At 36.4% G+C, this 14,197-nt stretch overlaps 1 protein-coding gene across 2 annotated transcripts in view; it reads right to left on the reverse strand.

Moving 5' to 3' along the window:
- AFAP1 (actin filament associated protein 1) overlaps positions 1–14,197 on the reverse strand; it is a 231,547-nt gene that overhangs the window by 170,389 nt on the left and 46,961 nt on the right. The window lies entirely within an intron of this gene.

Consider the following 14,197-nt stretch of genomic DNA (forward strand, 5'->3'; position numbering starts at 1 on the left):
CACACACACACACACACACACACACACCATTAGCAGCTGGTTTTTAATTACATAGGGCCAACTCAAGTTAAGTAACTTGGAAACTCTAAACTTTGGATCTGATAGATAAAATGGAGACAGTCACCAACTACTTTGGAATAAAGAGAATTGAATAAGGTTTTGGATCTAGCCTTTTGTAGCGGGCAGTAACCTGAAAGTACATAACTCTCCAACCACAAGGAGAGTATAATGACTTTAAGGCATGACCCTTGTGGCAACCTGTTCTTTCCTAGCCAACCTCCATTAAGCTGCCAATGTGATTTTCCTAAAGCACTGTTATAACCATGTTACTTCCCAATCCAATAAATCCTGGTGGTATTCTATTACCTCTAGAGTCAAATACAAAATCATCTATTTGGCACTGAAATTCTTTCACAACCTGACTCCATGCTATCTGTCCAGCTTTTTTACACATGACTTCCCTTCATGTATTCTATGGCTCAACCAAATTATGCTTCTTGCTGCTTCTCACATATGCTACTCCATCACTTTCCCTATGTCTATGTCCTGACTGCCCCCTTTCCTAAAAGGTTCTTACTACTCCCTCTGACTCTCAGTATCTCTTATTTCCTTCAAGGCTTAGTTAAAATATCATCTCTTACAGGTGGCCTTTCCTTAAAAACTATTAATTTCTGTTGATTTTATATAGAAATAAACTCATTTGCCTTCTCTAATAGAATGGGAGCTCCCTGAGAACATGATTTTTTTTCATATTTTGTCTTTATCATCCCATTATCTGACACATAATAGAGAATGAATAAATGCTTGCTGATTGAATGCCATTTGGCCTGAGAAACAGTTATCATAAACTGTGACAAGAACATTGAATTGGAGTCAAGTTGAACTGCATTCATAGCTCAACTGTTATTTTTAACCTGTGTCTCTTACTTACAATGTTTGTTTTGCAACTGAAAAAGCAAGGAGATTTTAGAAATGTTCTTTAAGGTCCCTCTCAACATGAGCATCTTACTACTAAGATTGTCATTGAATAAATCCAGTCTAACTCCCAGTTGTCATATCCCATACCAAGGAGAAATCAGACAAATATAACTGTAATCCATGATCCTACAAACTTACATTTACTCTTAAAGTTCATCTAATCCTTGCACTCTCCTCTTGAGGAGAAAAGGAAATGAGCCTCAGAAAAGCAAAGTACTTTGTCCTCAGTGCTACAACTTGGAAATAATATCTAAAGGTGGAAAAATCCCTTCATCTAGAGACAGGGAGCCTATCTCAATAATGAGCCTGATGCTCAATAATCAGAAGAGACAAAACATGGATGAAGAACAATATCCCCACTACCCCCACCCTCAAGATCCTATTATCATAGGACCAAATGCCTCAGGGACCAAAGTACTCTAAATAAACTTGTTTGAAACCATTGCTTCATCTGTTCACACACTCATCTAAATCCCATCAGTTCAAATGACTAGAGGGGGAAAAAATCCCAACAGGAAACCCCAAATGTCAAAGCTAAGGATGCATTGTTATATTGTTCAGTGGCTAACACAGCAACACATTAGAATGTGGGGTAAGGAAAAAAAATAAGAGGCCCCTGTCAGTGGGAATGGTGATAGAAGGCTAGAAATTTAAGCCCCAAAACTGAAAGATCTCTCCACAACAAAACAACTGATTTTTTTCCTTCAGAGGTAATTTCTCCCCATACCCCCTACACACACACAAAGACAACTGAATCTCATGGTTCCTTACATTACAAACAAAATCTAAACAGCCCACAAAACAGGATCTGTGCTTTCCCTGTTTTTTGGTGGCATTCATTGGACTACTGGTGTTCCTCTAAATTCTAGAGTTTGACCCTCTTCAGTTTATTTGAATCTCTGCCAACTTGTCATTGTGATGGGCTCTGCTCTTAACACCAATTTAGCACAACCCACATTGAAAAAAGGCTCAAACTGCTTAAAAGCCCCAGGTGCTGCTTGCAGAAGGCTGACAGGACAATCTCTACAGATCTGTCCCTCAGCCATTAGCTCCCTAGGACAGATGGTGCCCGGTTACCAGGAGAAGCCTGGGTTATATATGCTAATGCAGGCAAATGATAGAACACATTGAGTCCCACCAGCTGGCTACAGCTGTTTTGGGTTCTTTATCCATAAAAAAGGAAAGTGTGACAAGATTTCTACAAAAATATCCCCTTACTCAAATGGGACAAGGAGAAGAAAAAAAGTTTTCTCTAACTTTTTCATAACTCCTCTGTGCTTCTAGTAAAAGCTGCTTGAATTATGAAAGTTTTGTGTATGTGAGGCAGACACCCCAAAAAATCCCATAACCATTTGGGATCAAAGACAATTTTCAATAAAGAATCAGTTATCTAAGACTGGAAAATAAGGGCATGTTAATTATGTAGCCAAAACAAGCATTAACAAATAGACTTACTGGGTACTGCATTGGTACCGAGAGAAGGTTAAACGTGCATGGATACAGTCACCTAACCTATAGGAAGAATGTTGCTAAAAGGAGGATTTATTCTGAGATGACAGACAAAAAATTCACAGGAACAGAAAAGGTGGAGGGCTCCCATCTACACTGATGAATTCATTGAATTTAAGTCATGGATTTGCAGCTTACTTAGAAAGACCTAGAAAAGACTTTACAGATCTTTTCATCTAAATCCTCAATTTTATAGATCAATAAACTGATATCTTCACCTTATTTGTGTTATGGATCTCTTGACAGTTGAATTTTTGCTGTTATATCAAAGACTTGGTGTGTTTGATCTTGGTAAAGTCATTTATATGCTCAGAAACACCATCTATTATATGAAAAAATTAGGAAATTAGACTAGAGAACCTCTAAAAATTCCTTTCATTTTTCCCATTATTTAATAACTTTGTGATTTCCTAATAGGTCAACTGCCTTTTTAATACTTTTACCCTCCTGTATGATGCCTTTATGCCAAATGACATCCCTAATCCAATCCTCAAGATTCTCAAATCTTACTTCTTCCATGAAGTCTATCATGTTCTCTTCTTGCTTTAAATTCCTATGTTCCATACTATATCTTGTATATGGGTTACTCTTTCATCCAAAATATGTTTCTGAATAAAAGCAATAAGTGGAAATTGCACTAAGTTAGTAGACAAAGAATGTGAGTTGAATCCTGGCTCTGTTTCCTTCCAACTTTTTATTCTCAATTCCCTAAAAAACAAACAACAACCAGTCACAAAAACCTGCAAGGTGTCCACAGAAAGATGGCAGAGCAAACCCTGGGTATATGATTGTACTGAACTATGATTGCAGGTTAAGAAATGATACATACAAGGAATTCTGAGAAGCACAGAAATGCTTCTATGAAGTGTTGCAGTGCAAAGGAAGCAGAACTTGGAGAAGAATATATGATGACAAAAAAATTTAAGTGACCACAATACTAAAAGGCAACTCAACTCAGACTTGATGCTATGAAACAGCTCAGTGTCTAGTAACAGAGGATGAAATATACCTGCTTCAGATCAAGGAAATGAGAGCATCAGAATGTGAAGTGTGTCATCCCTATTAAACAGGAAGCTCCAAATAGTAGGTGCTTAAATGAATATTTAATGATTGATATTTTATAAATTTGCTTTATCAATTTTACATGATTTTTATCCTCTTACAATATAGGTTCAAGAAAGGAAGTAGTGTATATATGCAAATGACTAGTGAAAAAAATAAAAAATATCAAATTTTTAAACAGAAAAAAAGGAACTAATGTTTGCAACACAATTAGTATTTATACTGAAGACTAGGGTGATTGTTGGTCATTTAACTCAGAGAAGTAAACACTAAAAAGGGATCATCAGATACCCAAATTCCATTTTAAGAGTAAATCTATCAGAGTAACATTCCAAAAGATTCCTTTTCAAAAGGATGACAGTGAGTAGATCAGGGCAACATAAGACCTTTAAGACATCAGAACTACACCCCCCACACACCACTTTTTTGAGATCCAGGAATGAGAAGGACCTTCTCCAAGATCACAGGGGAAGCTGTGACAAAGTTACACTAGCACCCAAGGCTCCTGCCCCCCTCACCCTCACAAGGATCTTTAGTAAATTATCTGAACAGTTGGATGAACTCATTGCAATGAACCAAAGCAATATTCTGAAGTTGAAGAAATCATGCCAACCAGATTCTGAGAGTCTTCCCTAGGAAATGTCAAACTCCTAGGTAGTAGCTTCATATGCTTTTGAACATCACCCATGCACAGTGTATATATGCCGGCACTTCTACCTTAATCTAATTACCTTAATCCAAATCACTATCTACATTAAGTGTGCTTCAATTTCTACATTTAAAAGTACAACATGGTTTAGTGCAAAGTATTTCAGGCTGGTAATTAGGAGACAGGGAGGGGTCTGTTACTAATTAGTTGTATGGCTAAGGAAGTCTTAAGTGTAGAATCAATTGCTAATTAGCTTTGTGATTAAAGGTGTCTTGTCCTTTCAGACCTCAGGTGGTTTTTCATTTTTTCCTTATCTAAATACAGATAATATGACCCTGCTACATTAAAAGTATGGTTATTAGGACAAACAAGACAGCATTTTAAGAAGTCACTTTGGTCATTCTCACTCATATTACCCATCCTTCAATCATTACTTTTAAAACAGATTTAAGAGATTTGGAAATGGGATAATCAAACATAGTACTAAAGGAGATAATGAGAAAATCTGATACTGATGTGTTTCTCCAAAGCAAACACTATTAAAGATGGGCATACAGCACAGAAAGATTGAAGGTGACAGGGATAAAGTTGAGAGCATAATGTACTTGTCTTGTATGCACACACATTTCTTTTACATAGTGCATAAAAATTAAAGTCTAATGCATGACAGCTGAAAACAGTCCACTCCCACCAGTTTCTGGCTGTCAGAGTCCCTATCAACTGTGCCATGCACCACAATGAGAAGCTGTTGGCCAAGGACACCTCATTGCCAAACAATCTCTTGCTATAAATATAAGGGGCAATTTTCAAAGTTTTTGCAATGTTAGATAATGGAACGTTCAAGCTGGAAGCAGCTCTATGGATATGGAAGTTAGAGCTGCTGGGAGTGACCTTATGATCTTGAAACCAAAGAAAATAACTTAGAATATTCTGTGAACAGCATGTCACAGCTCAAGAATGAGATTTAGAACACAGAATGTGATTGAAGAAGTCAAAATCATCTGGTCTGATCCCTTCATTTCACAGACCAAAAATCCCAGGGAAGAGAAGTTAACTTACCTAAAAAGGGAGAATCAGAACCAGCCCTGTAACTCAGGTCTTAGTAAATCCATTCCAAGACTACTGACATTACAGCTTGGAAAATTCAATAATGAAGAGAATGTTGAGCTTGGAATCATTAAAACCAAGGATCATGTTTCACTTCTAAAATTTAGCAGTTCATTTATCTAGTCCAGTATGAGGGATAAAAGCAGGGGTATCAGAATTATCTTTTGTGGTTTTTCTTACATTGTCTCTCCAGCTTCATTTAGCTTATTCAGATCTTTTAAAAAAGTTTGGGTCATGTATTGATATTCATCCTCTATAATTTGCACTTTCTGCACACTTTTTCAAAATTTAAGTTGATCAAAGTGTCCTTGTGAATGAACATCTATCTCTTTAAATAATCACCTCTTTTTCCTCCTCACTGGAATTGCTTCTGTATCTTCATTAGTTCAATCTTGAGCACTGAGTTCCAGAGTCCTTGATATGATCAACAGAGGATAATATCTCTCTTCTTGCTATTTCTACCAACAGACATCAAGTGGATAAGCCAAGAATTCCAAGGAATAGCATCATTCTCAGGTCTTCTATCCTGTTTCTCCCCTCCAGACCCTTGTGGAGGATCCTGACATCTCTCTCCATCACTACCAAAAGTAACTTTCACCACTAAAGCAGTCAAAGAAGACTAGATGATGTCATAAGGGAAAGATGGCATCTGCCTGGGCCAGGCAGATCAAACCACTGAAATCAGAAAGCATTGATCATGCACCTTCTACATGCCAGATTCTGTACTAAGCAAATTCTAATCTCAGATAACACTCTACAACTCTAAAAGCTGCAGGAAGCTGTCAATATATGTAGATAGAGTTCCATACCATCAGTTCCCTACACAGTGAAATGACAAAGCTAGATTCTGTGTGTGTCTGTGTGTGTGTGTGTGTGTGTGTGTGTGTGTGTGTGTGTGTGTACAAGAGACAGGGAGAGACAGAGACAAAGAGACAGAGACAGAAACAGAGGAGAGAAAACAAGGGAGGAAAAAAGAAGTGAGAGGAGGAGGAGGGGAAAGGAAGACAGGGAGAGATCATCCCTTAGTGATTAGAAGACCACTGACTAGAAACTAAGAGGCATCATCAAATCTGCAAATGTCAGAAAATTTGTATGCGCCTGGAATATGTTTAACCTATCTCTTTGGCTACAATATTCTAAAACACCTCAAGTATCAATTGCACTTACAGATTTGGCTACAAATACAGCTGTCTCTGTATCAAATTAACACTGAATAAATCTTAAATAATTAAAACTTGCAAGGGTGACATTCTCAATGATTGAAATTATCACCGAAACCTCCAGGAATTTGAAACCATGCCAGGAGAATGCTGTCAAACTTACTCCATCATATGCAAAGAATTTCCTAATCCATGTGTTAAGAAAAATAAGAAACAACTTCTCTGGAAATAACTCTTTGCATGAAGTTATTTCAAAAAAATAATCTTTAAGGAGGCAACAATGTAGTAGAATCCACCAGTCAAAATACTGCTCAAGGGGGAAATGAGATACTGAGGATCTGGACCCACATCGCCCACAGAGACTTACTGGAAGTTGGAACTGCCCACACATCACCGGTGTGAGCTTGGGCAGGCCTTCCTCGTGCTTCACATTCTTCAGCTACTAAATGAGAATTATAGAAAAGAGTTCTAAATTCCCTTTTAAGCTTCTATGCATAGCATATTGGAAGAAAGGACAAAAGATTGGGTAAGAGAAAGAAGCATAATGGCATTATGACCATCTTAAAATATTTAAAAGGTTGCTATATGGAAGAGAGCTGAGTGTTGCTTTATTTCTCACCAGCCAGCATTCTAGCCTTTCTTGATAATATATTCATATGAGTCATCTCAGTCTCCCTCTCCCTCTCTTATCCCAGAACTTCCATTAGAGGTCAGCCCTGTCTTAAGATTTGCCTCCAATTTGAGTATCTTCATTCCCCATCCCTGGCCTTTAAGCTTCCTTCTCAGTGCTATTTCCCTCAATTAGAATGCAAGCTCCTTGAGTAGAGGATTATTTTTATTTTTATTTTATTTTCACAAATGCTGTCTGGGGGGTATAATTAATGTCATCAATGTCCTTCAAGTAGAAACCAGATGCTTTTCATGAGATTTAGGCTTTAGATTGAGTTCTTCCCAAGAAAATGCTATGTTCTAAGGTCCCTTCTAACCCTAACATGTTATGCCCTAATGACCTTAAAACACTTCTTCAAAATTCTATATTCTAAGGTCTTGTCCAGTTTTAAGAAGTTATGATTCGCTAGAACTCTGACAAAAATAAATGTTCTTTTCTATAGACTGAACCAGTTGTTCCATAAGTCACATCATCCAAGTAACTAAGATGGCACAAATCAACCCACAAGTATGTGAACTCGATGAAACATTTTATTCATACTGCAAGCAGTAAGAAAATTCAATAATCAGGGTTAGCAACACAGGTCACTCATCAGGAAACAATGACTTCATCGCTGAATGTGCAGGAGACAGCTGGAATGAATATGGAAACCAAATTGCCAGTTGTGTTTTGCCCCCTGTTTACTTAAAATGGGTCCTGACCCAGCTAAAATTTAAGGGAAAAAAAAAGAAAAAAGCAAACCTCCCACATGGAATTTGCCCCTAGAAGAATACCTTGAAACCAGTGGGAAACTATATGCAAAGATGAAAAACTTGGAAACTTAAAACACAGTCACATGTCAACTTTGGGGCACTGCTCCATAACAACAATTATCTCAGCAAAGGAATAATTCATGGAATGAATTTATATTGGAGTTGGAGGAAATAGTCAAATGTTCAGAGAAGGAGGTCAGAAATCAGCTTATTTGGGCCCAATCCAGTGGAATGAGCTCTGAGACAGTATAGAAGTCTGGTTCTGGTGATTTTGTCATTGACTGTACAGCTCTAGGCAAGGCATCTTCTCTGAGCCTCAGTTTCCACATCTATACAAAAAGGAATATTAGACTCTATACTCATCATTAAGGTTTCCTCTAGTTTCAACTTTGATTTGCTGTAGTTTTGGCTTCAAAATATATGTTCAATCTATATGTAAATCATCCAATTCTTTCGCTTTTTAAAAAAATTTAAAAAGAAACAACCTTTAATAGAAAAGCTATCTCAACTATTACATGAAAAAGAGTAGGATGTGCCTATGCCTTTGTTTGTTTTTCCCCTAATCAAAGGAATTACTGAAAATTAACTAAAGAAAAACATCTGAATGTTTCTTTGGGAGAAGAAGCAAAGAAGAATATATAGTGCTCATTTAGTAATAAAAGTAATATAGCGATTAAACTATCTTCTTTCCTCCTTTCCAATATATTATTTGACACTGAAATAATAACACCATGGTTTTGAAAGCACTATCTTCAAAACAGACCCACTGGGCCCAGATGGCTCCAGAGAAGCAAGTGAGGTTGGTGACTTTGCACAATACCCCCCCTCATTTGCTATCATGGCATCACTTCTCTGATGAGAACAAAGGATAAACAACAAGAACCTTTGAGTTAGAGAATGGAAATATTATCCCCATTTTAGAGATAAGTATACCTGAAGCTCAGAGAGATGTACGGACTTGCCTAAAATCACACAGTGGCTAAGTTATCGAAATCTGTTTTCCCTGAGCCACTATATACATAACTCAATGACTTTGTCAAAAGACAGAAATGGAGAAAAGAAAGATTTAAAAACTCACAGATAAAAAGTTCAATCCCTATCGTGGAAGGATGGTGGTCATTCTGAGGTGAGGTTTATTAATTTAAACATTCAAAACCCACATTTCTTATATGTGATCAATTTCAGAGGAAGAAAACCTTGGAGAAAGGGGGAGGTCTTTCATGTCCCTAGGGTGGCAACTATATACACAATATGTACAAACCCCTCTGAACCCAATCTGGCAAAGGACTCAGCTGGCTCAAGGGATGATAGCAATCAGGACTCTGCTGTCTTGGCCAATCACAAAGTCCCATTTAATACACAAGGGCAAAAAAAAGCTATCAATGGCCAAATATTTAAATACTTGTCTCATCTTACCATCTGCTTCTCCTGCCATTCACTTTAAAATTAATAAGGTTGTTATTAAAAAGAGAAGCTAATGTTACATCTGTCTTCCTTCAATTACAGATAATTACTAGACTGCACCAGCACTGTGAGATATTTTTTCTAAGAACAATAGTTTCTAATCAGATTTGAATTTTCTTTCAGATAAACTTATCTTGTAAGTTCCAGGCAGAGAAGGAGAAATTGGTTTTTAGGGTTTTTATTCCCTAATCTGGTCTTACCCAAATATAACACCTATTATTTTGTGGTTTGCAGAGTATGTAAGAAAAGGACCTCTGGAAATTTAAAAATCAATGAAGAAATTGCTACTTATTCCATGAACAAAACTTATTAACCACGATCCTGCCAAGTAAATGCTCTTCTGGATTCAAGCAGCCAATTTTCACCCACTCTCCACCATTACATATGAAGAGCCAAGGAGAAGTTTAAAACAATTCCATGCAATTAGTCTTATTTTATTCAACATTTCAAAATCTGGTAATGAGAAAAGCACTAGACTAGCAAGAAGAACAGATTCCCTGGATTTTCATTCAAGATTTGTCCTGAATTTATCTAACTTTGGACAAAACACTTGCCCTTCATTGTCTGGAAATGGAAGAGACTGAATTCTAGTCATATGATTAGTGTTTTCTTTTGACACTGAACATTTAAGGATATAAAATATAATAATGCAAGCCACAATTACTGGTCATTATAGTTAGTCAATAAAAAGCATTTATCTCATATACCTACTATGTGCCAAAGAAGGCTTGAAAGGTCACAGGATACTCACAGGTTAGAAGGGAATTAGAATAAGAAATAAAAGAATACTTCCAAACCCCCAAAAGATTCATATTCCATATTTTCTGATAAAAAATAATATATTTAATATCCTAGAGAAGACAAATGCCAGTAATGAATTATCTTATGGAATCTCTATTTCCATCACACAGAACATCAGAACATTCACTGCCAACATACTGTTTGCAGCTCTGATATTTTGTTCTTTCTAGGTCTGAGAGCTTTTTTCAGTTCTTCCTTTCTGTGACTGATGAATAACACATTAAAAATATCTATGAAATCAGAAGATTTGCTTGAGTCCTATTCACCTAGATGATCTTAAACCCTAAACTTATGATTCAGTGACTCATGCACATAATATGTTTATGAAAACTGTTGTGAGATCCCCTCCCCAACCAATCCTAAAAGCTATTTTTCAGCTATTTGCTGTAATCCTGGGCTCCTTTCCAAATGCAACATTTTAAAAAGAGATATTTTATGTTTTGAAGCCATAAAGTATTCTGTTGTAGTCTTTTCTCCCTGTCTCCCTCTCCTTGCCTACGCTGGGGACAATCAACTTTTCCTAAAACATTGTTTCATGATTATAAAAAAAGAGGAAGCGGGAGACTTTTTCTTACATTCTTTGGGGTTACTCCCTACTAACAGAGTCCAAGAGAGTCTGGAATTAGGAAGAAAAAAAAATCATAACAATGTGTTATCTATTGTAACAAAAAGTCTTAGCAAATATTCATCTGTAAAGCATGAAAACAAGAGGTTAATAAAATAATGGAGGTGACGGAAAATGACTTTACAAGTAAGTGACAGTCACTACTGTGGTAAATACAGATCTTCTGGAGTTGGGGTAAACATGTTTGCTTATTTGGATGATGCATATGCATACAACCCCAGGGACAGATGTTTCTGAGTTTTTGGTTTGCTAGCTTGCTATCAATATGGTTTCATGTCTTAATTGTGTATAAATAGCATAGGACTTGAACAAATGCAAATCAAGACAAGATGTCCCTTCCCTTTTAGAGATGTGGTGATGTGAAAAAACAGCTGGCCAAATTGCAGCCTAAGAAATCTGAAGGTAGATCCAATAAAGCAGACACAAGCTCACATTCACTCTTTCAGAGAATTATAGAACAAGAGCTAGCAGAACCCTTCAAATACATACTGTTCAATCTTGAAAGAACTTTAGAAATCATCTATTCCAATTCTGTCATATTGTTTTTCAGATTAGAAATCTGAGACTGAAAGAAGGCAAATACCAAAAGTCAGGGAGTTAAGAAATCCCAACTAGGTGGCACAATGGATAGAGCGCTGGGCCTGAAGTCAGGAAAACTGATCTGAGTTCAATTCTGGCATCATACAACTTACTAGCTGTATAACTGTGCAAATCACTGTTTGCCTCAGTTTCTTCATCTATAAAATGAAATGGAAAAGGAAATGGCAAACTATTCCAGAAGCTTTGCCAAAGAAAACTTCAAATGAGGTCACAAAGAGTCAGAATGACTGAAAAATGACTTAACGACAACAAAAGATGCTCAATAAATGTTTGTTGATTTAAGTTGGTCTATTCCTTCTGCTTTAACTGGCAGTATTGATAAAAGCACAGTCTTAGCTGCCCTTCCTAGCTGACATGCCTAAACAAGAGTTTTTCTTGTTTACAGTTCCAAAACAAAAAAAAAAGTCTGAAACAATCCCTCAAACAAAATGACCACTAGCCCTAAGGATAACGAAGCCTTATCATGTACCCTCGACATATTTTTAATTCTCCAAAATTCTAACATGACAATTATTGGTAGAGAAAAACAGAACAGTGCCCTAGTTCTCTGGAACCCTTGGGGAATGAGCAAACTAGTAATTGAATTTCCTCCAAAGTAACACTTTCTCAAGATATCCCTTGATTCTATGCACCAAAAATTATTTTATTTTAAAATTAATATTTTACTATGAATCTTTTTAAAATGTATTCCATATCTTCCTACATTCTTAAACAGGGCTTTCTAAGTGTAATTTCCTTGATGGTTAAGAATTATAATGAGAACAATTATAATACTAAATTTCAAATGTAATGTCATCAGGGACCAAAGTCTATAAAGGTGATTCCCTGAGAAATAACCTCTAGCTTTGAAGAAATTTTATTTGCTTTTAATATGTTTCTTCTTCCTGTTTGCTATGAGCTATGAGCAAGCTATTGCTTGCTAGAATTATGGGTAAAATATGAGATTGTGAATTTTAATAATCTATATTATAATTTCCCTTACAGTTCCAACATACCACATCCTAAGGTCCCTTCCTCCTCTGAAAACCTATACTTCCATGACTCAACCTAAGCACTAGAGTTGAGGTAGAGTTTAAGTCAGACATACCTAAGAATGCCACGATCAAAAAGCATGCCTATATAGCACCAAAATATCTACATGAATAATGAAAAATCCAATTAGGAATTCAGCTGTATATCTATGTGATAACAACAACCCAGTTATTTTCCTGGGGATAGGAATGTTTTCTACATTCCCAAATAAATTTTTTGCATATAATTTTATGAGTAAAATTACTTTCTCTGAAATCCAGAGAGGGAAAACAAGGAAGAAGAGCTGAAAGACTGGGACCAATTCAGAACTGAAATGAGGGATATGAAAGAATGGAGAGGGTAGATGCAAGGAAGGGAGATTTTAAGAAAATCTCTCATCATGTTTATTTTATTCCCCAATGGGCTATGAACCCTTCTATACTCACTTCCAAAAGGGGCAGATTTTAATCTACAGGATGATTGCAAATTACTGGGAAGGGATTCACATGGAGGTACTTAATATTTGTTGAAATCTATTGAATTGAATGACAAGCAGAATTCATAAAATGAGCGGATCCACTGAAGATCATGTATTGGTCGTGTATGAATAAGATTAGCACAATGAAAGGCTCATTCAATCCAACAAGCATTTACTAAAGATGAACACCAGGAGATCATTTTTTAAAAACTATTTTACTGCCCACAACAACTTGAAAAAGCTCTCTATCTATTCAAGAGGAGTAGAGCTTTGATCTGGATTGGAAAGGAATTGCCTACAGCAAAGAAACTGCAGGTATTTTTATTTTTTTTACATCTTTTTTTTCAAAATTGCCAACAATGGACATGAGCAAGAACCAATGTGGCAATTCAGAGGAATAACCAATTCAACAGACATCACCTCACTCAATAATCAGTTTTACAAAAATATAATCCAGTTTTAAGGCAATGGACTGTCCCCTCTCAAACCCATTTCTTTTCTGAGACAACACCTTCTTCCCTCAATCAGTTCAGTAACAACTGTGATAGGACTAAATAAAAGCATTTCCCATAAAACGCCAAACAATATTTCCTTTTCTTGGAAGATGATCTTTTGGTTTAAATGAAGCAAGCATCCCATAAAACTAACCTTAACCTTCTCCAAAAGGAAGTGTGATTTTTATAGAAGTTCCACTGGGGAGAGCTGTCAAATAAAACCACCAGGGGATAGGAAATGTATTCATGAGACAATAAATGAAATTCAGCTGTCACAAAATTAAATCTCTGAATCTCTCTGAAAGAAAACTTGCTTTCCTTGGCTAAAATTAAATTAGATGAGAAGTTTTGCTTTCCTAAGATGCTTTTCTTTAATATGTCATTGATAAAGAGAACAAAATGAAACACTGAGAATGACCACTCATAGATCCAAAGAGATTTTTCATTGTAATTATTTTACATTGATAATCATAAACAAGAGTATCATTTAGAGTATCAAGTTTACAGAGTATCAAAGGACCAGAAGTATAAGTGCCTTAAGCTTACAGTTTTAATATCTGTCCTGACATTGCTTGCTTTATTATGTACAGGTAGAAGTTATTTTACCTACCACTGGGATGACAGGAACAGCAGCCCCAAATCCCTGTCTTCTTCATGGGGCTGACCACTCCTCTGCTCTTCAGAGATGCTCCCTCCTCCCTCAACTTCAGAGACATCTACCATCACATTACTCTCCCTTTCCCCTTCTTTTCCCATGACTATAATACTTCCTCTGCAAACATGGCTCCTTCCAATTAAGTGCTTAATAAATTATTTTTCATTCATTCATCCTTCATC

Source organism: Macrotis lagotis, chromosome 3 (assembly GCF_037893015.1).
Source record: "Macrotis lagotis isolate mMagLag1 chromosome 3, bilby.v1.9.chrom.fasta, whole genome shotgun sequence".
Taxonomy (NCBI): Eukaryota; Metazoa; Chordata; class Mammalia; order Peramelemorphia; family Peramelidae; genus Macrotis; species Macrotis lagotis.